The 21,070-nt window shown below is 43.4% G+C and overlaps 1 protein-coding gene across 3 annotated transcripts in view; it reads right to left on the minus strand.

Moving 5' to 3' along the window:
• The window catches only part of HECTD1 (HECT domain E3 ubiquitin protein ligase 1), a 77,459-nt gene extending 73,414 nt beyond the window's left edge, over positions 1-4,045 (minus strand). For all 3 annotated transcript variants that reach the window (XM_075192223.1, XM_075192222.1, XM_075192221.1), the window contains exon 1: positions 3,925-4,045. The gene's annotated coding sequence lies outside the window, so the exon portion shown is untranslated. The remainder of the gene's footprint in view (positions 1-3,924) is intronic.
• Between the last annotated feature and the right edge of the window lie 17,025 nt (positions 4,046-21,070).

Here is a 21,070-nt window from a genome sequence, read left to right on the forward strand (position 1 = left end):
AGGTCTATCCAACAGCATCAGACTTGTCCACCATCCTAGCAATCCCATGAGACAAACAGAGAGCTCTCTCAGCTGATGCTACAGGGCTTTGGGTACACAACCTCATAAAGCTTGGAGATTGCCCTGGAAAACAGCCTGTGCAGGAGATCTCAAGATACGATCCCCCATAGCCAGGACTCAATGATTGAGCTCCTCCTGGCTCTGGCTGCACGTGGGCAGAGAGGCAAATGCACTCCTTTCCATTAACGTGAAACTTAAATGTTTTGACCTGTCAGATGACTGTCTCTGCTTTGTTAGTGTGAACAACAGATTATAGCGTGCACTTTTTCACATAGGTTGTGAGTCAACCCTCTGCCCACCAGCCATCAGTCATCATATCAGGAAAGTAGCCAGAATGATTTAGCTAGGCCAACCAGCAAGAAGGCATTGCAGCACTACACGCTACCCAGCGCAAGCGGTTCCAGATTCCCATAAAGGAGCCTGATTGTGGCAGCGATTACCCGTGAATAACTGAGCTCACCATGTTGGAGCACAGTTGACACAAAGTGAGCGAGTGTCTAGTTTGGTCAAGCTGCACAAGTAGGGTTATCCAATGATGACATGTTCATGACAACCAGCAAACAACCATAAAGTATGGTGGATCAGGGTGGCAGAGTATGGCCATTACTTCACACAGTAATTCCATTTTTAAAAATGTTTATTTGCCCTCACCATTTATCGATCAGTGCCAGGACTCAGAAGTCATTATAGCAGCTTCCAGCCAGCAAAAGCTAACACTGCATAGACGATTTAATTATGTTTAGAATAGCATTTATCATTTTTAAATACAAGTACTTAAAATATATATATATATATTTATTTTTTATTTATTTTTATTTTTTTCAGTTTACTTTAAATTTTAGTAAAAAAACAAAAACAAAAAACCAACCCCATACATAAACTAAAACCCACAAGGGCTGGAACACACAGGCGACTATTTAAACTACTAAATCTGATGCTTCACAGCTCATGTATTTTTCCTATGAGATTAGCCAGCTATTCAGCTGCTTTCTGTGGAAATTACCAAGAACTGACCACAATAATACTGGAGGCTGCTGCTACTAGACATATGTAATATGTTGCACTAGTGTTCTTACTCATAGAACACTATCATTATCTAGTTACTAGATTCTAGTATATAGGAAGTAGACAAAGATTTAGTTGCTATGATAACACATGGGCAAGTTTAAAACTGTTGTGTTAACAGCAAACGTAATATCTATTATCCACATCAGATAAATACACTATCGAATATTAAACAGAGAAAAATAATTCATGCAGATATCTTGAATGTGACAAATCTGACTTTCTTGTTGAACACATAAAACATTTGCAGGGTTACTAAAAAAAAACCAAAAAAACTGACAGCAACTAACCTTAGTTTACGACATTTTAAGTCAGCTTTGAATAGTTCAATTTACTGATTAAATTATAATACATGGGAGTTTTCAACAGGTTGTAATTTATACTCGTTTTGACATAATGACTATGTTCTACAACAAACAAATGTCCTACGTACAAGCTTTGATTAAATGTAAACATTTCTCTTGCAATAAAGAGCTAAGCAGCAAGTAGTAATGGTACTATTCTGATATGTTGCATAGACTGCTTACAAAACAGCAGGATAAACCATGACTATGCACTGACAAGATCAAGTACAGGCTGCTAGGCCCAACGCAAAGCACATGCATTCCTTGTAATAGTATCAGCTTGCTCTAATGAGTCCACTATCCTGGAGTCAAACAAGCCTTTTTAGAAGCAGCATATGTCTGCTGCTAGGAGTGGGAGGGTTTTTTTAGTGTGGTTTTTTTTTTTATTTTTTAATCTTTTAGTGATACTTTAACTGCTTCTGTGCGATAGGTTAAGGACTTACAATTATTTTATAGGACCTGGATTTCAGTTGCTCTTTATCTGCAAGGTGAAGACGTTGCATTTTCAAGAGCTTTAGACATTTGGAAACAGTTTGTGCCTTAGTAAAGATCAGATACCAAGGACTGTAAGGATATGAATTAACAGAAGTTATCTGCTACTTTTTATGGAGACATAAAAACATAGCTTCTAAAATGCAGATGCAACACCAGCTCTATTCACCAGCTGATAGGAAAGAAGAACAAGCTGAAAAGTACACTGCACAATGCCGGAAAAAAAAATACTACAATTCCCTGGAAACCTGACATTTGATATACTGGTCTGTCTATAGTAATACTAGTCAGGAGTCCAAACTGCATCCTCAGCTACAGAGAGTTGTCCACAAATAAGCCTATGTATACAAACCGAAATACCTATAAACCAGCCCGGACATTACCTCATTCTATAGCTAGCGGTTGTAGGTAAATTCAAATTGACCATTTTAGAAGCTTAACAGGCTTCTCTGCAGTGAAGATTTACAGTAGCATTATCCTCCAAACAAGATGAACCTGAAAGCTCTTTAAGATTCCTTCTCTATAACGCAATAATTTATAAGGTTCAGACCTGCCATAGATTTTCAATATGCCAACTACACCATTTTTAATATCAAGCTTTCTACACACACACACTGCATTTTTCTACATGTCATTCACCATCATAACTATATTGCTATCCCAACAAACTTTGTTTGACACACAAACACACTAATATATGTATATATATATATATATATATATATATAAATTAAGGATTCATTTTTCTACTGTAAGTGCTAAAATAGTAAACATACAAAAATAGAATGAAAGACTTGACAAGAGATCCACACTGCTTCAAAGACATTCATCACAATAATTTATAATGTAAAGAGATAACTGGTATAATGTTATATCAGCAATCCCAATTATTGTACACAGTTCAAAGAACTTCACATAAATTTCTGTCCAGTTGCTTAGCCAGTATGACCATTTCAACATTTGTCTCAGGTTGTGTCAGTGACAATAAACGTTTGTGTTAATGCTAAGATGCTTAAATCGACAAGTCACTATGAGTCAATGCAAACTTAAAAGCATGCGTGTTCACAGTCAGTGTGTGTGCTAACTATGTGACTAGGAGTCTGTTGTTGTGTATCTAGTGATGAATCAGTTGCAAGTCTGGTAATTAAAACCAAAGTATCAGGAAAGTGGTTGGTTGTAAACAAGGGATAATACTTAAATTCTACAAATAAAAACTATATTTATTTTTATTATTTTTTTCACTCAGCCATATTCCAGCAGGAATTTATATCATACTACCCCACACAATGAGGAGAACTAACCTAACAAATGTACTGGAAGTGTATTGATGGAGTACAATAAACACTGACTGGGAGTCAAGAGGAACAGCTACAATGTACAGAAAAAAAGAACACAATGTAACAATGGGCGGGGATACTGTTTTTAGTTTAGAACAGTGATGACAGAAACAAATATAGGAAATAAATGTTTAGAAGGCCCGTATGGCAGTAAAGCGATGTGTGTTATAAACACAATAGATGAAGCCCTATAGGCAGTCCCGGGACTATACTAGTGGGCTGCTGTAAGCACAGTACACAGGAGGTCAACTGTGGGTGAAGGAAACGGTTAAGGCTTTTGCGGTGTATGTTATGGACATAATTCAGAATCATACAGCAAGGGACATCCTGGGCCATGAAAGTAGTACAAGGCAGTAATACAGGAATGGAAGTATTCAGCGCAATAAAATATCCGAGAGATCAGATCGCTGATAAAACCGAGTGACATAAATTAGATAACACCAATGCTGTGACTACGACCCGGCAGCGGCGCCGCAGGCTGCCGGATAACCGCCTGATCCCGGATTAGGCCCGGACCACAGTCTAGAGTTTGAGGCCCGTCGGAGTGAGACTCCTCAGAGTGAGCTGTGCCCCAAGCTATAGGCAGGTTAAGGCCTGTTGAATAAGATCAGTATTGATATGCTTACCGTGTCCTTACGGAGCCGGTCTGGGCCTCACAGCTCCGGCCGATCCCCGGAGTCACACGGAGCGTGTCACGGGCTCAGACCGAGACTCCGCCCGCTCTGCCCGACTACCAGCAGAGGGTGCTGTACAACACAATCCTAGACGTGGTGTGGATAGACCACACACTCGATACACATTTTGCTTCCCGTCCCCGTCTGACTCATTTCAAGCAGGATACAGTCTTACTAGTTTGTAAATCCGGCACAAGCTAGGATGCCCACCCTCACGATAAAAAACTTCATGATTTTTGACAACCACAAGAACAATACAGTTTATTTCTAAATATGACCTCCTACTTATACTTTGTCAATTCAGTTTATTCAGCAACCAGAAAATTAACTATGTTTTGTGATAATCACCTCCTTGAACTTCAATAGTTCGTGTTAGATATGATACTTATTTTCTCTACACTTTTCAATTTGATATATATTTATTTATTTGTTATCCCAAAGAAGTCTGAGCCACACGCAAACAGTTCAATTTTTTTTCCTTTTATGTTACTTAGAAGACTGTCTTTGCTAAAAATGCATTTTTATGTCAAATTTAGTTCGGTTTATTAAGGCATAGTGTAGATCCAAATAAGTGTAAGTTGGCATTGTTATTAACTGGTCAGATAAACTGTAGTCAACTTTGTCACCATGTTGTGACATTTGGAAAAGTTTCCTGTTGGCATATATTACCTGGTCAGATAAACTGCAGACAACTTTGTCACCTTGTTGTGACATTTGGAAAAGTTTCCTATTGATATAAATGAAATAAAATATGACAATATGTGAATGCTTTTGTTTACATCAGGTAACTTTGAATTACAATGTAACACCCTCTGTGATGTAGGTGAATGTCAAGCTTAAGTGAGTGTGATGCATTGAGAGGAATGTTGCATGTATTTGCAGGAACCAAAGATTTTAAAGAGCTTCAGGTTTAAAGTAACAAGTTATTGAATTGTAAAACTCCAAAGTGGGGAAAACAGGACATACATAAAACAGGGACAGACAAGGTAGACAAAATCAATACAGACATGAACATAAATGGTAGGGAGGACCCTTCTCAGAGAGCTTACATTCAAATTGAGGGTACAACTGTAACAAGAAGAAAAAACGTGGTGGAGAGTGGGACAGTTTGACGATACTTTGATGTTGCTAAAATAGGTGGGAGTATGATAAGCTCTAATAAAGAGAGCATTTTAAAATTTAAAGGTTGTGGGTTAGCCTAATTGTACCTAATAAGGAATTCCATAAGTGGGTAGTAGCAAGTGAGAAGTCTTCTAGGTCAGAGTGAAAGGTGGTTACCAGAGACAAGATGAGGGGTGGTCAGAGGTAGATTTAAGAGGGCAAGAATGAGTGTATTTTGAGATGTATGAAGGAATGGAGTTGTTGAGGGCTTTTTAGGACACAGAAAACCAGTGTAGGGATTTTGCAAAGTGGTGTTGTTGATGTGGAGAGGTAGGAGAGGACGATGAGTCTTGCTGCAGCATTTAAGATGGATTGAAGTGGGATAGATGAGTGAGGGTAATACTAGAAAGGAGGAGGTTGCAGTAGTGAAGGTGGGAGATAATGAGAGCGTGAATAAAAGTTTTGGTAGCATCTTGATAAGAAAAGGCCGTATTCTGGCAATATTTTGAAGGTGGAGTCAGGGGAGGGGAAGAGGGGAGATTTGGGTTTCATCGTCCTAGAGGTGGTATTGGAGGCCGAATGAGCAAATTAGTGCCCCAAGAGAAGAGGTGTACAATGAAAAAAGTAAAGGGCCAAGAACAGAAATCTGTGGGACCCCAACAGATAGTGGGAGTGAAGGGGAGGATATGCCAGAGGTAGAAAAACTAATGGAGTCGTTTCATAGGCAGGAAGTGAACCTGGAAAGAACTGTGTCACAAAGGCCAATGGAGTGAAGGATGTACAGGACAAGAGGATGATCAATTGTCTCAAAAACAGAAGAGGTCCAGAAGGATGAGTATGGGGAAGTGACCCTTAGAGTTTGTTGTATGTAGATCCTTATTGACTTTTATGAGTCTAGTTTCAGTGAAATATTGGAGGTGGAAGTTCGAATGCAGGAGTGAGAGGAGATAAAGTGAGATAGGAGGTTGTACACAACTCACTATCGTAGTTTGGAGGTAAAGGGGAGGAGAGAAAGAGGGCATTGTTTGGATAGGGAGGCTTGAACAAGATTTTTTTTTTAGGATTGGTGAGTTGAGTGTGTCTTTAAAGGAAGTTGTAAATGTGTCAGTGGAGAGAGACAGGTTGTAGAGGTGAGCTAGAGGTGATTATGGGTGAGATGGAGTGGAGAAGTCGGTAGAGAATAGGATGAAGGGAACAGGTTGTAGATTGTGATGATTAGTGCAGAGACTGTCTTTGTTTACAAAACGTATACCCCTTCAACTCTTACATGTTCGACTGATACTAGAGTGAGACCAATTGCTGTGTCAGCTCAAGTCTGGTCTGCTGATAATCTTCTGATGCTCAGCTCAAGTATGTCTGAGGTAGTGGCTATTGATAGCACAGAGAGCCATAAGTCTGTGTACACAGCAAGGGAAAATTGTGCCCACCAGCCCTGTATTTGAGCTGAGCGGTCATTTAAGTAAACTGTGTTGGAAAGTAAAGGAGGATGTCAATAAAAAGCTACATATTTTGGCAAATACACAACCTAGAGCACATGACTAGTGTAGTTAATGATCGCCCCTACAAATTTCTCTCCACATGGCACAGGTGGCAAGATCACTTCTCTGCTACACATTCCCTTTCTTAAAGAATGAAAATAATGTACTTTAGTAATTGTTAGCGCTAAGTCTTGCTAGGCTCTGCTTCCCCTTCCTCCTTCTTCTTTGCTCTTCCCCTTACTAACATTCCCTCCTCCCCCCCCCCCCCCAAACTGCCTCTCCTCTATTTTCCACTTCCACTATTTCCTCTCCCTTTCCCCCTCTCCTGCTTCCCCTCATGGTACCCCGGATATTTCATAACCATATCTCTTTTGACTCTCGTTTACCTGCACATTACTAATCCTGCGGACCACTACGTTTATGGTGGCTCCGAGTTCTATGCCTCACCTGTGTTGCAAACTCTTGTTAATATTGTTATGAATTGTTTGACCATAACAAATGCTGTACCGTTTTATTTTTGACAAAAATCTGAATAAACTTTATTTAAAAAAAAAAAAAGCTACATATTTTCATCAAATGAGATAACCTGGTGCCAAGTCAGTTTAATACAGGCAACTGTGCACTGAGACACCTGCTGTATGTGCACTACATGTGCTGCCATAAACATAATCATCTGTAGTGCCAAAAATTGTCATTTTTATTATTAGATCTACTCATAAGATTATTCATTTGTAGCAAGGAATGTAAATGTTTAGAAATTAAATCCCTACAATGTGCTGCCCAAAAAATGGCTGTCTGAGACATCTGACTCCATTTGCCTTATAGGACTACTCCTGCCAGTCATGTATATATTTGCAAGGAAAAATGTTGTTAAGAGTTCAAATAAGATATATGCAGGGATGGGCCTGGGTTGCTGCTGCCTCCCCTATATTTATAGGGTGTATCAAGCTTCCTTGGGCCCTCCCCCACCACACTCACACAGACTGAGAGCTATCGCCAGGTTACAAAGTTGCCATAGGCAAACCGAGGGGAGGGGGAGGGGTTCCTAGTGCCTGACAACCCCCCTCCAAGCCTGGGGCACTGCTTCACATGGCTCTGCTTGAAAAGGGAGAGCTGCATGCACCTAACAGTAGTGCACGCAGCATTGGCCATGTATATTATGGAGTTAGGAACAGTTGGAGATTAGCCAAACACTGTCTAAAATTATAGCCATGAACCCATGCATGCTTGTCACCAGGGCCGGATTAAGGGAATGGAGGCCCCTGGGCTAAGGGGCCCTCCATTCCCCGCGAGGCCCCCAATGTGAGCTGTCCGCCGCCCCCCACCCCCCGCGAGGACCCCCCCCCCCAAGCACTTACCTGTCAGTGCAGTCCTCCGTCCCGGCGCGCTGTAAGCTCCTTACTGAGGAGATCTCGCGAGAGTTCATGAACTCTCGCGAGATCTCCTCAGTAAGCAGACTACAGCGCGCCGGGACGGAGGACTGCACTGACAGTACTCAGCAGCATCGATCGGGCCGGGGGCGCCCCCGCCCCCGCCCCATCAATAATGCTGCTGAGGAGTTTGAAGGGCCCCCTGGATGCCCGAGGCCCCTGGGCTATAGCCCAGTTAGACCTCGGGTTAATCCGGCCCTGCTTGTCACGCCCACTGGTGGCATGGTGTGGAAACCCCCCTCTACAAATCCTGCGTTTGCCCCTGGTTGCCACCTATTTATTGGCTGATAACAGATCTGTTTCTTGTCCTTCACTGAATTTCAGTTGTACGGGACAATACACTAAACTAAAATTGAATTTCCTCCCTAGCACTGAACTCTAGGAGAGTAAACAGGGATGCTGTGAGCCAGTAGGTTGGTAGCAGCTCCATGAAACAGCAGGAATATTTAGTCTGTGTGAGTGCTTCTCTAATCTCAGCACTCACTCTAGGGAATGGGTGCTATGGTACAATGGGAGACCTTATTATTGGCTCTTTTGAATAGTTGACCAACATAGAATGTAGTCTATTTTAAAATTGCCACCAGACAATGGGTTATATTATGCACTGGGATACCAAAGGATGGAAATTATTGCAAATTGAGTAACCAGGGAACGTGCTCTATTGCTATTTATTCCATATCCAGTCTCTTTCCCAAATCTGTCCTGTTGCCTCCACCTTCAAAAAATTGCATATCCAAAACCAAAACATTTATCCATTCATCATATTCCGCCACAACTACTGCAATCTCCTGTTTGGTATTGCTTTCACCATCTATACCCGCTTCAATTTATATATTTATTAATTTATTTATTAACAGTTATTTATATAGTGTCTACATATAACGCAACATTTTACAGAGACTATTGAATCATTCACGTTAGTCCCTGCTCAGTGGAGCTTAAAATCTAAATTCCCTATAACACAAACACGCCTACTAGGGTTAATTTGGTCAGAAGCCAAGTACCCTACCAGTATGTTTTTGGAGTGTGTGACGAAAGTGGGGTCACCTGGAGGAAAACCACACAAACATGTGGAGAACACACAAACTCCAAACAGATAGGGCCCTGGTTGAAATCTAACCTTGCTGTGGAAAGACTGATCTTCCTATCTCTCTGCTTCACGTCTGCTACACCACTCTGCAAATCCTTACCCTGGCTCCCCATATCCTTCAGAATTAAATTCAAACTATTCACCCAAGCACTATGACTTCATTTATCTAAAATTTTATCTCAAAATACTTTCCCTTCCTCTTAGATCCATACTGACTTTCACGTCACCTAATCGCTGATAACTACTCTCACCCCGCCTACAAAATATCTCATGCCCAATCAGAATCTCCCCCATCCTTTAAATCTTTTTTGAAAACCCATCTGTTTTTTAGAGCTAACCCTACTTCTGCCTTTTCTACTCAGACTTCTACACCCTTACAACTGTCCAATGTGAGGACTAACAACACTAGTTCCAGATGACAGCGGTCAGAAAACAGTTCACCATGACAGCTACAAATAACTCTATTCCTGTAATCAGCACTCTGCTAAGAACAGCAATCTTTCTAGTCACCTCACCTGGACTATTGTTCAGCTTTATTTACTCTGCAATCAGCCCCTCACAACTGTTTATAGCCTTTATAAAGTCCCTCAGTTCTGCTTGTGCTTTAAAGACGAATTGTTTTGTTTGATTGTACCTCACAATTCTACCTTCTCTAATCCTTCGACCTTGGCTTCATCCCCCCATATTCTGACTTCTCCAATACCTCGTCTTTGTCTTCAACCATCGCTATTCTACCTTTAACAATCTTTTGATTTCAGCTTGTACCTCATGACCAATCCTTGCAGGACTAAGTGGCTTGGCCGGATGTGGTGTGTCTCTCATTACTACCCAATGCAAGTGGTTAATTCCTGTGAGCTGACAGCACAGTGACATTTTGCTCTTGCACAAACATGGACCATTCTGGTGTAGAGCTATGGATTGACTCATTGCAAAACCGCTCAAAGATACATTGGCATACTAAAACAAGCTGTCCTTGTAGCTATTGTTTGCTATAAGTGACTGATCACCCAACTCAACCACCTGACCACAAAATCTCAGCTTGTTGAGACTAATCTTTGACACTCCAGGTCGCACCACCAATGCTTCCGCAAGACTGAGCCAGATTTAACTATCTGGTCACTCAGTTGTCTGGTATGCCATCAATTTTTTTTTTTGCAGCAGAGACCTGATGGACTGATGAGGCACTTCTTGCCTCCTTTCAGAATTTATTGGTGGACCCAATTGAGGATGAGCTCACTTGTCGGGACCTTCCTACCTCCCTGGAGAGGCAACAGAAGGCAAGTCTGGGAAACATTATTCTATTTTTTCTCCACTTGCCATTCTTTAATTTGAGCTATCCATCACAATCTCCTGGGGGGCCTGCTCCGTTGATACTGAGGCCTTCTTGGGCTTTGGAGTGATGGAGAATTTTATAGACTTGCACTTCGCTCTGATTCCTAAAGTCAGGTCAATGGCCATAGAAGCTGTGGATGAACGACACATAACCCCAGCATTCGGTAACCCATGAGATCATCTGGATGCTGATGCATGTCGATCCAGCTCCTGATGCTGCCTCCTGATGCTGCACCTTCCCCGCCCAGCAGGATTCAATCACTGTAGGCCGCGGCTCGGGCCTGCTCTCCTCCACTCCCTCAATTCCCCTAGCCTCCCTCCCCATCCCTACCTTAATGCTCCACCTCACTCCGTCAACCCTGCCAGTCTCCTCCACATCACTCCCCTTGCCTCCCTCCCCTTCTCCTGTGCCCTCTGGAACTCCAGATCTATCCGCAACAAACTGATGGCTATCCATGACCTCTTCATCTCCAACTCTCTTAACCTCCTTGCTATCACCGAAACCTGACTGTCTTCTACTGACACTGCTTCCCCCGCCACTCTCTCATGGTGGCCTTTCATTCACCCACTCCACCAGACCGAACGACCGTCCAGGTGGGGGAGTGGGTCTCCTCCTATCCTCTAACTGCACCTTTCGGGTCATTCCCTCTGAACCTTCCCTCTCTTTCTCCTCCTTGGAAGTCCATTCTATCCGCCTCTTCTCCTCCATTCACCTCCGTGTCTCAGTCTTATACCGAACCCCCTGGCCCCACTTCCCTCTTTCTCGCCACCTTTGCAGCCTGGCTTCCCCACTACCTCTCCTCTGATCTCCCCTCCATCATACTTGGATACTTTAACATCCCTATTGATCTCCCCTCTGACCCTGCCTCCATTAAACTTCTCACCCTTTCTTCCTCCCTTGGCCTCACTCAGTGGACCTCCTCCCCCATCCACTGACTTGGTCACTCCCTTGACCTTGTGTTCTCTCATCTATGTGATCTCTTTGACTTCTCCAACTCTCCCTTCCCACTCTCTGACCACCATCTACTCTCCTTCAATCTGTCCTCTTCCCCTGCTTCCCCCCACCCTAAAACTACCCTCTCTAGGCGCAATCTTGATGCTGTTTACCGTACTTTCTTTTCCTCCTCTCTTGAAACTCTATTATCCCCTCTTCCCTCCCTGGTCAGCCCTGACCAAGCCATCTCCCTCTATAGCCTCTCTCTCACCACTGCCTTGATTGCACTCCAATTTCACCTGCTTTCTCCAGAAGTGCACTCGTGCTGCTGAACGCCTCTGGAGAAAATCTCGCTCCCTGGCAGACTTCCTTCCCTTCAAGTTCATCTTCTCCTCCTACTGCTCCCCTCTCTCCCTCGTTAAACAATCTTTCTTTAAGTCCCTCATTTCTTCTCAGTCCTCTGATCCCCACCGCCTCTTTGCCAAGTTCACCTCTCTCCTCACCCCTCCCCCTCCTCCTATCCCACTCTCCCTCTCTGCTACAGATTTTGCCTCCTTTTTCTCCTCCAAAATTGAGGTCACCCGACTTGATATCTCCTCCTCCCTTTCCTCTCCTGCCACTCTCTTCGCTCCTCCCTTCTCCCACATCCCACCCTGGTGCTCCTTCCGCCCTACTATGGGCGAAGTAGTCCACTCCCTCATTCTTTCCTCTCCTCCTCTACCTGCCACCTGGATCCCATCCCCTCTAACCTTCTTCGCTCCCTCTCCCCCACTGTCTGTGCTCACTTAGCTCACCTCTTCAACCTGTCTCTATCCACTGGCACTGTCCCCTCCTCTTTCAAACATGCCCTTATCGCTCCAATTCTAAAAAAAACCTAATCTTGATCCAACCTCACTTGCTAACTACCGCCCCATTTCTCTTCTCCCCTACACCTCTAAACTTCTCGAGCGAATTGTCTGCAACCGCCTCACCTGTCACCGCTCAGACAATTCCCTCCTTGGCCCTTTCCAATCTGGCTTCCGCCCCTTCCACTCTACTGAAACCACCCTGACCAATGTACTAATGATCTCCTCTCTGCTAAATCCAGGGGTCATCTGCCTGCTCATCCTCCTGGACCTATCCACAGCTTTTGACACCGTGGACCACCCCCTCCTCTTGCAGACCCTTCACTCTCTCTGTCTCTCTGGTTCTGTCCTTACATGGTTCACCTCATACCTCGCCAACCGCTCTTTCTCTGTATCCATGTCCGGTTCATCTCCCCCCCCTCCGACCTCCCTGTAGGAGTCCCTCAGGGCTCTGTTCTTGGCCCTCTACTCTACTCTTCTCACTCTATACTACCTCCCTAGGTGCTCTCATCACCTCATTCGGTCTTCAGTATCACCTATAGACCGATGATTTTCAACTTTACATCTCTTCTCCTGATCTCCCCTCCCCCCCTCCTCTCTCGTGTATCTGACAGCCTCTCTGCATCTCCTCTTGGATGTCCTCACGCTTTCTCAAAATTAACTTTGCAAAAACCAAACTCATTGTTTTCCCTCCATCTAAGTCCTCATCCCATCTGGATCTCTCCATCACTGTTAACAACTCCACCATCTCCTCTGTCCCCCAACTCCACTGCCTGAGCATCACCCTCGAATCTCCCCTCTCTTTTTCCCCCCACATTCAATCCCTTGCCCAATCCTGTCACTTACAACTTCGCAACATCACCCGCATCCGGCCCTTCCTATCTCATGAAGCAACCAAAACTATTATCCCTGCGCTTATCATTTCCCGGCTGGACTACTGTAATCTTCTCCTCACCGGCCTCCCCCGTTCTCGCCTCGCCCCCCTTTGTTCTATACTCAATGCGGCTGCGAGGCTTATCTTCCTTTCTCGCCGCTCCTCTTCAGTCTCCCCTCTCTGCCTTGCCTTACACTGGCTCCCCTTCCCCTGCCGAATCATTTTCATACTTCTTACCCTCACCTACAAGGCCCTCTCCCACTCTACTGCCTCGTCTATCTCCAATCTCCTCTCCATCCACACTCCCGACCGGTCCCTGCTATCGGCCAATGACCGTCGCATCTCCTCCACTCTGATCACCCCAATCCACTCCAGAATTCAAGACTTCTCCCGAGCTGCTACCTGCACTGGAATGACCTCCCATGCTCCATCCGTTTGTTCCCTAACTTGTGCTTCTTCAAACGGGCACTCAAAACTCATCTCTTCCTCAAAGCCTACCAGCCTTCAACTTAACCCTCTCTCAATGCTCGCTCTCATCTCCTGGCTCCTCCTCTGAAGAGGGGTGCGCTTGCTCCCCTCCTCTGACTCCCTTTGTGCCGGCCGTCTGTTTGCCCTCCCTTTAGGATGTAAGATCTTATGAGCAGGGCCCTTCTCCCTCCTGTCTATCTACCTTCTCTTCTGCTCCAACTTCAATATAGTTGCTTTGCCTGTAGCCTCTGAAGTCTTGGTATTACTCGTTTATTGTTCTGTACTCTTAATCCCTGTATTGTCCATTGTTTGTACTGTGTTCGACTCCGCGGAAACCTTGTGGCACCTTATAAATAAATAATAATAATAAAATCGGTATTCAAGCAGAGGTCAGGGTCACAAGAGAAACAGCGGAGTCCAGTATTCAAGCAAAAGGTCAGGGCAACAGGCAAACAGGCTAGGTCCAAGGTACAGGCAAGGGTCACAACAGAAGGTCAGCCAAAGTTAGGAGACAAACAGCAGGTCAGCAACAGCACAGACTGTGAACGCTATAACCGGCATGGAGGTTAAGCCCTTCCTGCCTTAATTACAGAAAGCAGCCAATCAGAGCCCTGCCCTACAAGTATCTCCAGAGGCTGCCTAATTGATAACTAGTAAAAGTCCATTTTTTTATTTATAATTTATTATTTATTACACATTTTGTACTTTTTATTCTTCATTTTCTATTTTTTGTCTATCTTCTGTTGTTGTGCTTTGTTCTGATTTGATTGTTTACTGTGTTTTCTATTTTCCTCTTTTTCTCAGTGTTCCCAGTCGTTCATTTCTATAATTACAATTGATTTCTTTCGTTTTCTATTGTATTTCTAATTTTATACATCTACTTTTAATTATATTTACATTTTTATTCATCCATTCACATACATCATCTTACTTTCTATACTTTTCTATTTTTTATTCCCTTTTATTTCATTCAGCCTAATTCTTCTTTCTATATTTATACTTAGCATCTGTGTTTGTCTGATTTTGCATCAATAACTATATGCTATCTATATATCCATCCATCTATCTATCTATCTATATGTCCATCTACCTATCTCATATCTATACATCTATCTTGCATCTATCTGTCCATCTACTGATATACATACCCACATATTTATTTCCTGTCATCTCTTATATTTCACGAAGCTATACATTTAACTACATGTTACTTTTACCTAGAGATGAGCGCACTCGGATTTCTGAAATCCGAGCCCACCCGAACGTTGCCGATCGTAGCCGGATCCGAGACAGATCCGGGTATTCCCGCCAATTGCAAAACTGAAACCGAGGCTCTGAATCACAATCCCGCTGTCGGATCTCGCGATACTCGGATCCTATAAATTCCCTGCTAGTCGCCGCCATCTTCACTCAGGCATTGATCAGGGTAGAGGGAGGGTGTGTTAGGTGGTCCTCTGTCCTGCTATATCTCGTGCTGTTCAGTTCTGTGCTGTGCTCTGTGTTCTGCTCAGTCCAGTGGTGCTGTGTCCTGTGCTCTGTCCTTCTGAGTTCAGTGGTGCTGCTGGGTCCTGTGCTGTGTCCTGTTCAGTCCAGTGGTACTGTGTCCTGTGCTCTGTCCTTCTGAGTTCAGTGGTGCTGCTGGGTCCTGTGCTGTGTCCTGTTCAGTCCAGTGGTGCTGTGTCCTGTGCTCTGTCCTTCTAAGGGCATTGTTATTTCCCCATTATTCCCAAATAAAAAAAAATTACAAAAAAAGTAATTATAAAAAAAAAAAAAAAAAAATATCCCAAAACAATCCTGCAGTATAAGTCCATTGGTACTGCTATATTACAAAGTTCACTCATTCTGCAGTATAAGTCCATTGTTGTTACTGCCATATTACAAATTTCACTGATTCTGCAGTATAAGTCCAGTGGTACTGCTGTATAACTCCAGTCCAGTGGTACTCTCCTGTGCCGCATATAATTTTTAAAGGCTTTGCCGAGTGTGTATGGCTTCGGGGTACACTCTCTTGTGCTACATATAATGCAGAACAAAAATTTGGAGGATAAAGTAGGGAAAGATCAAGACCCACTTTCTCCTAATGCTGAAGCTGCTGCCACTAGTCATGACATAGACGATGAAATGCCAACAACGTCGTCTGGCAAGCCCGATGCCCAATCTCCTAGTACAAGGCATGTAAAATCCAAAAAGCCCAAGTTCAGTAAAAGTAATAAAAAAAGAAATTAAAATCATCTGAGGAGAAACGTAAAGTTGCCAATATGCCATTTACGACACGCAGTGGCAAGGAACGGATTAGGCCCTGGCCCGTATTCATGACTAGTGGTTCAGCTTCACCCAAGGAACTAAGCCCTCCTCCCCCCCCTACAAAAAATTTAAGAGAGTTATGCTGTCAGCAACAACACAGCAAACAACTCTGCCTTCTAAAGAGAAATTATCACAAATCCCCAAGGCGAGTCCAAGGGTGTTGGTGGTTGCAAAGCCTGACCTTCCCATCACTGTACGGGAAGAGGTGGCTCCTTCCACCATTTGCAGCACGCCCTCTGCATATGCTGGAAGGATCACCCACAGTCCAGTTACAGATTTGGCTAATGAAGGTGTGAATGTTGTACACCGGGAGGAGGATATTGATGTAGCTGGCGCTGAGAAGGATGTTGATGATTATGATGCAGAAAGATACCAAATTGCCTTTCTCAATTTCTATTTAAATTCTAGATTATATAACGGCTGAATAGTTTTCTATTTTACTCCTAGTGGAGAGGGGATCTGATGCAGACAGATACCAAACTGCCTTTGTCCATTTCTTTGTATATTTCTAGTTCTACAGTCTATGCAGGCTGCTTTTTTTTTTATTCAACTAGAAGTGTAGGGCGGGGAGGGGGGGGGGGCATAGATAGCCACCAAAGTAATGTGGTCCATTTAATTTCACTTTCTAGCTCCACAGTCTGTGCAGCCTGCTTTTTTTATCTTCAAAGTATTTACAAGCCTTGCAATCTAAATTAACAAGAGGTAGTGACGTGCTAGAACTCCACCCTCTATATGCTGCAGAGGATGGAGGAGCAGCAAAAGGCCATTCAAGCCTACACAGCCACCTACGACATAGGAAAAGGAGTGGGGATGCGCCTGAGTCAAGCGCACTGGAGAATGATTTCCGTGTTGTGCAAGGTTCTGCAGCCATTTGAACTTGCCACACGAGAAGTCAGTTCCGACACTGCCAGCTTGAGTCAGGTGATTCCCCTGATCAGGCTTTTGCAGAAGCAGCTGGAGAAAGTGAGGGAGGAGCTGGTACACCATTGCGATTCCACCAAGCATGTAGCTCTTGTGGATGAAGCCCTTCGTACGCTTTGCCAGGATCCGAGGGTGGTCAGTCTTTTAAAGTCAGAGGAATACATTCTGGCCACTGTTCTCGATCCTCGGTTTAAAGCGTATGTTGTGTCTCTGTTTCCGGCGGACACAAGTCTACAGCGGTGCAAAGACCTGCTGGTCAGGAGATTGACATGCCACCAGCTCCACCTTCATTTTCATCACTGTTTGTGCAGTTCTAAAGAAGAGGAACTGCCATTTCTATTGCTACCTTCTTTCTTTCTGTATCCTGTGGTCTGTTCTGCTAAGGGCATTGTTATTTCCAAGTTATCCAAAAGTTCTAAAAAAACAAATTTAAATTTATAAAAAAAATTATAAAAAATTAATTAAAAAAAAAATAAAAAAAAATAAAACATTTTCCAAAAATAATTGGAAAAAAAAAATTACAAAATGTTAAAAAATCTAGCTTGTACTGCTATTTAAAAGTCTAACTACGATCATTCACTGTTGCTGTACCCAAAAATAATAGGTACTGCTATTAAAGTACAGTCCAGTGGTACTCTCCTGTGCCGCAGATAATTTGTAAAAGCTTTGCCGAGTGTGTGTAGTTATGTATCACAGGTTTTAAGAAGAGGCACAACACTGATAACCTGTTAGAGAAACTGAGGGAAATAATCTCTCTGTGGCTCACCCCACTTAGAATCTCCTGGGGATTCGAATAACTGCCATTTTCTATTACTAACTTCTTTCTTTCTCTATTTAAAAAAAAAACAAAAAACTGCCATTTCTAGTACTACCTTCTTTCTTTCTATATTTAAAAAAAAACCAAAACTGTCATTTCTATTACTACGTTAATTGTTTGTGCAGTCACAAAAAAGAACTGCGCCCTTAACTGCTATGTTGGTTTTAGACGTCCATCCGGTGTCCGCCATCTGTCCGCCATATGTGGAATTCAGACCAGTTGAGGGATTTTTTATTATATTGTGGGGACCACTCCACTACGCAGTCCAGATACTTTTTTGGTGGAATTCAGACCAGTTGAGGGATTTTTTATTATATTGTGGGGACCACTCCACTACGCAGTCCAGATACTTTTTTGGTGGAATTGAGACCAGTTGAGGGTGATATATTGTGGCCCCGGTACCAAATTGGGTACCGGGACCACTCCACTATGCAGTCCAGAAAGCTACCTCGGTGAAACGCTTTGGACTAAAAACAATATTGTGATGTGTGAGGGTGTTCAGAATAGACTGGAAATTAGTGGAAATGATTGTTATTGAATGTTATTGAGGTTAATAATAGCGTAGGAGTGAAAATAAGCCTAAAAACTTTGGGAACTTTTTATGCTTTTTTCAAAATAAATCCGGATCCAAAACCTTAAATCCGAACCAAAACCTTTCGACAGGTGTTTTGCGAAACAAATCTGAACCAAAAACATCAAGCAAATCTGAACCCAAAACACAAAACACGAGACACCAAAAGTGGCCGGTGCACATCCCTACTTTTACCACACTTTAAGCATCACCTCTTCTTTTTATGTAAAGCCAACACATACAATATCTGCTATCCCTATCCACATTCTCAGTCACCTTCTTTTACACTCTACCCTTATCCATCCTCCTAATTAGACTCTCTTCCATCACCACAGAGAAAAACTGGAAACTAGAGACTCATCCAACCTCAAGGACTACACTTGCATCCTCACACCCAAACCCAAGGACCATAGATCCAATAAAACGCAAGGTCAACCCATTACAAACAGTGCTCCACAGCCACATAAAGATTTAATATAACTTTTTCTAGGATTACTAGATGGAGGAACCCATGTATGCAGCACACACACACAATATTTGCACACCAGTCAAGCGCAATAGTGCACATTTTACTTTATCTTCTGGAAGGGGCCAGATTCTATCTCCATTCTCACTGTCAACAAGAACCTGCAATATCCTCAGGGGGCCAAGTGGTTGAACTCTTGTCAGGCCCAGTGGGTGGTATTTCTAACCCACTTCAACTTCCTTTTAACATGCTAACCTGGGTCCAACAACGTCAAGCCCAACACATGCTCCAAGCAGTACTCTCCTGAACGATCCATAATGAAGGGTGAACCCATTATTCCTTCTGGCTTGTTTCTGGGAGCGGCCATGTATTTGGAGATGCTGGACAGGATCCAACTTGCAATGGCAGCACTCGGCAAGGTGCCCAAGGCAACGGTAGGACAGATGTTTGTTTCACTCTGCTGCAGGATCTGCAATGAGGACATAACTTACAATTGGCAGGGCATCCTGGTATCAGGAAGACTACTGATTTGGCCCTCCGAGAATTCTGTTAGCCCACTGTCAGGAAGAATGTTGCTTCTTTCGTTCAATCATTCACTACTTGTGCACGCACCAAGGTACAACAGACAATGTCTTTTGTGCTCTTGATGCCCCTCTCTATTTCTCAGAGGGCATGGACCCATGTATCTGGGAATTTCATCACTGACCTCCCCAGCTCTGAAGGCAACATCACTATCCTGGTGGTAGTGGAACACTTCTCCAAGCAAGTCCACTTGAAGAATACAGTCTTGAAGAATATGCCGTCGGCACTTCAACTCTCCCAGATCTTCACCATGGGAGTGTTCTGACTGCAAGGACTTCCCGTGAAAATAGTATGCAACAGAGGGGATCAGTTCATGGCAATATTCTGGAGGGCCTTCTGCAAGGGGCTGGGAATTTCACTCAGCATCTTGCCTGGGTACCACCCCCAGTCAAACGTATAGACAGAGTGTGCCAACCAAGCCCTTGAACAGTTCCTGCTGTACTTTGTCTCAGTTGCCCAGAATGACTGGTCCCAGTTGCTTGCATGGGCAGAGTTCTAACACAACAACCTGGTGCAGGACTTCACATAGATATCCTATTTCTATGTTAAACATGGGTTCCATCTTTTGGTCATTCCATCTTCACATGCCACCTCTGGGGTTCCTTTGGCAGACAAATATGTGCAGGATTTCCAGGGTCTGTGGAAAAATCTACAGGAGCAGTTGAAGACATTCATAGCTAACCATAAAATGATTTGCGGACCACAGGAAATGGAATGGACCAGTGTTCTCAGTGGGCAATAAAGGGTGGCTCTTCACACGAAACACCACCCTAAGGAAATGTCCTCTTTCAAACTGAGGCCTATGCTCATCAGTAGCATACAGGCTATGGCTACCACCTTCCTTTTGGATCCATCCTGCGTTCCACATTTTTGGTGAAGGATCCGTTTCCTAGACAAGTGGTGGTACCTCCTCCTGCAGTAGAGGCAGAGGGCCACCAAGAATAAATAATTGACTTGGTCCTTGACTCTCGTGGATCTGTGAGAGAAGGGCTTCGGTCCTGAAGACCGCTCTTGGATTAAGGCAACCAATGTTCATGCACCTGAACTGCTAATCAAATTCTTCAGGCTGAATCCTGGCAAGCCTAGAGGGTTGCATACAGAGTCTGATCCTAAAAATGGGGCACTGTGAGGATTTAGAACACTAACTCCAGATGACAGCTGACAGAAAACAATTCATAATGCACCTTCTCTCAGTTCCTGTAATCAGCACTTTGCAAAGAATAGCAATCATCCTAGCCACCTCATCTGGACTATTGCACAGCTTTCTTTACTCTGCAATGAGCCCTTCAGTGAAAAGGTGAAGTCAGAACATTTATCTCACCTGTTTGTAGCCTTAATAAAGACAATTAGTTCAGCAAAATTTTGTTTTGGATTTCTCTGCTTGTGTTTTGAAGAAGACTTGTTTTGTTTCAATATACATCACAATTTTACCTTCTCCAATACTTCAACCTCGTGTTCATCCCCACTATTCTATCTTCTCCAATCGCTTGACTTTGGCTTTGTCCATCACTATTCTACTTTCTACAGTCATTTGTCTTCAGCTTGTACCTCACGACCACTCTGCTCAGGACTAAGCAGCTTGGCCAGTAGTGGTGTATCTCGGATAGCTAACCCAGCCCATTGGTTTCCTTTCCTGGAAGCTGCCAGCATCATGACATACAATCTCCTCTCTATTCTGCAATTCTTGTCTCAGCATTTTCTTTTTTGTACTAGATTGTAAGATCTCAAATGACCAAGGCCTTCTCTACCATATGTTTTTATGTCTGCATTTTTTTTTTGCCTAACTTATTTGTTCCCCTTTTTATATATGCCCTGCTTCCCCACGGCCTGGGGCTACGAATCACTGTGGTGCCTTACGAATCATAATAATAATAATTGTTTTCCT

The sequence above is a fragment of the Mixophyes fleayi genome, chromosome 12 (genome assembly GCF_038048845.1).
Source record: "Mixophyes fleayi isolate aMixFle1 chromosome 12, aMixFle1.hap1, whole genome shotgun sequence".
Lineage (NCBI taxonomy): Eukaryota > Metazoa > Chordata > Amphibia > Anura > Limnodynastidae > Mixophyes > Mixophyes fleayi.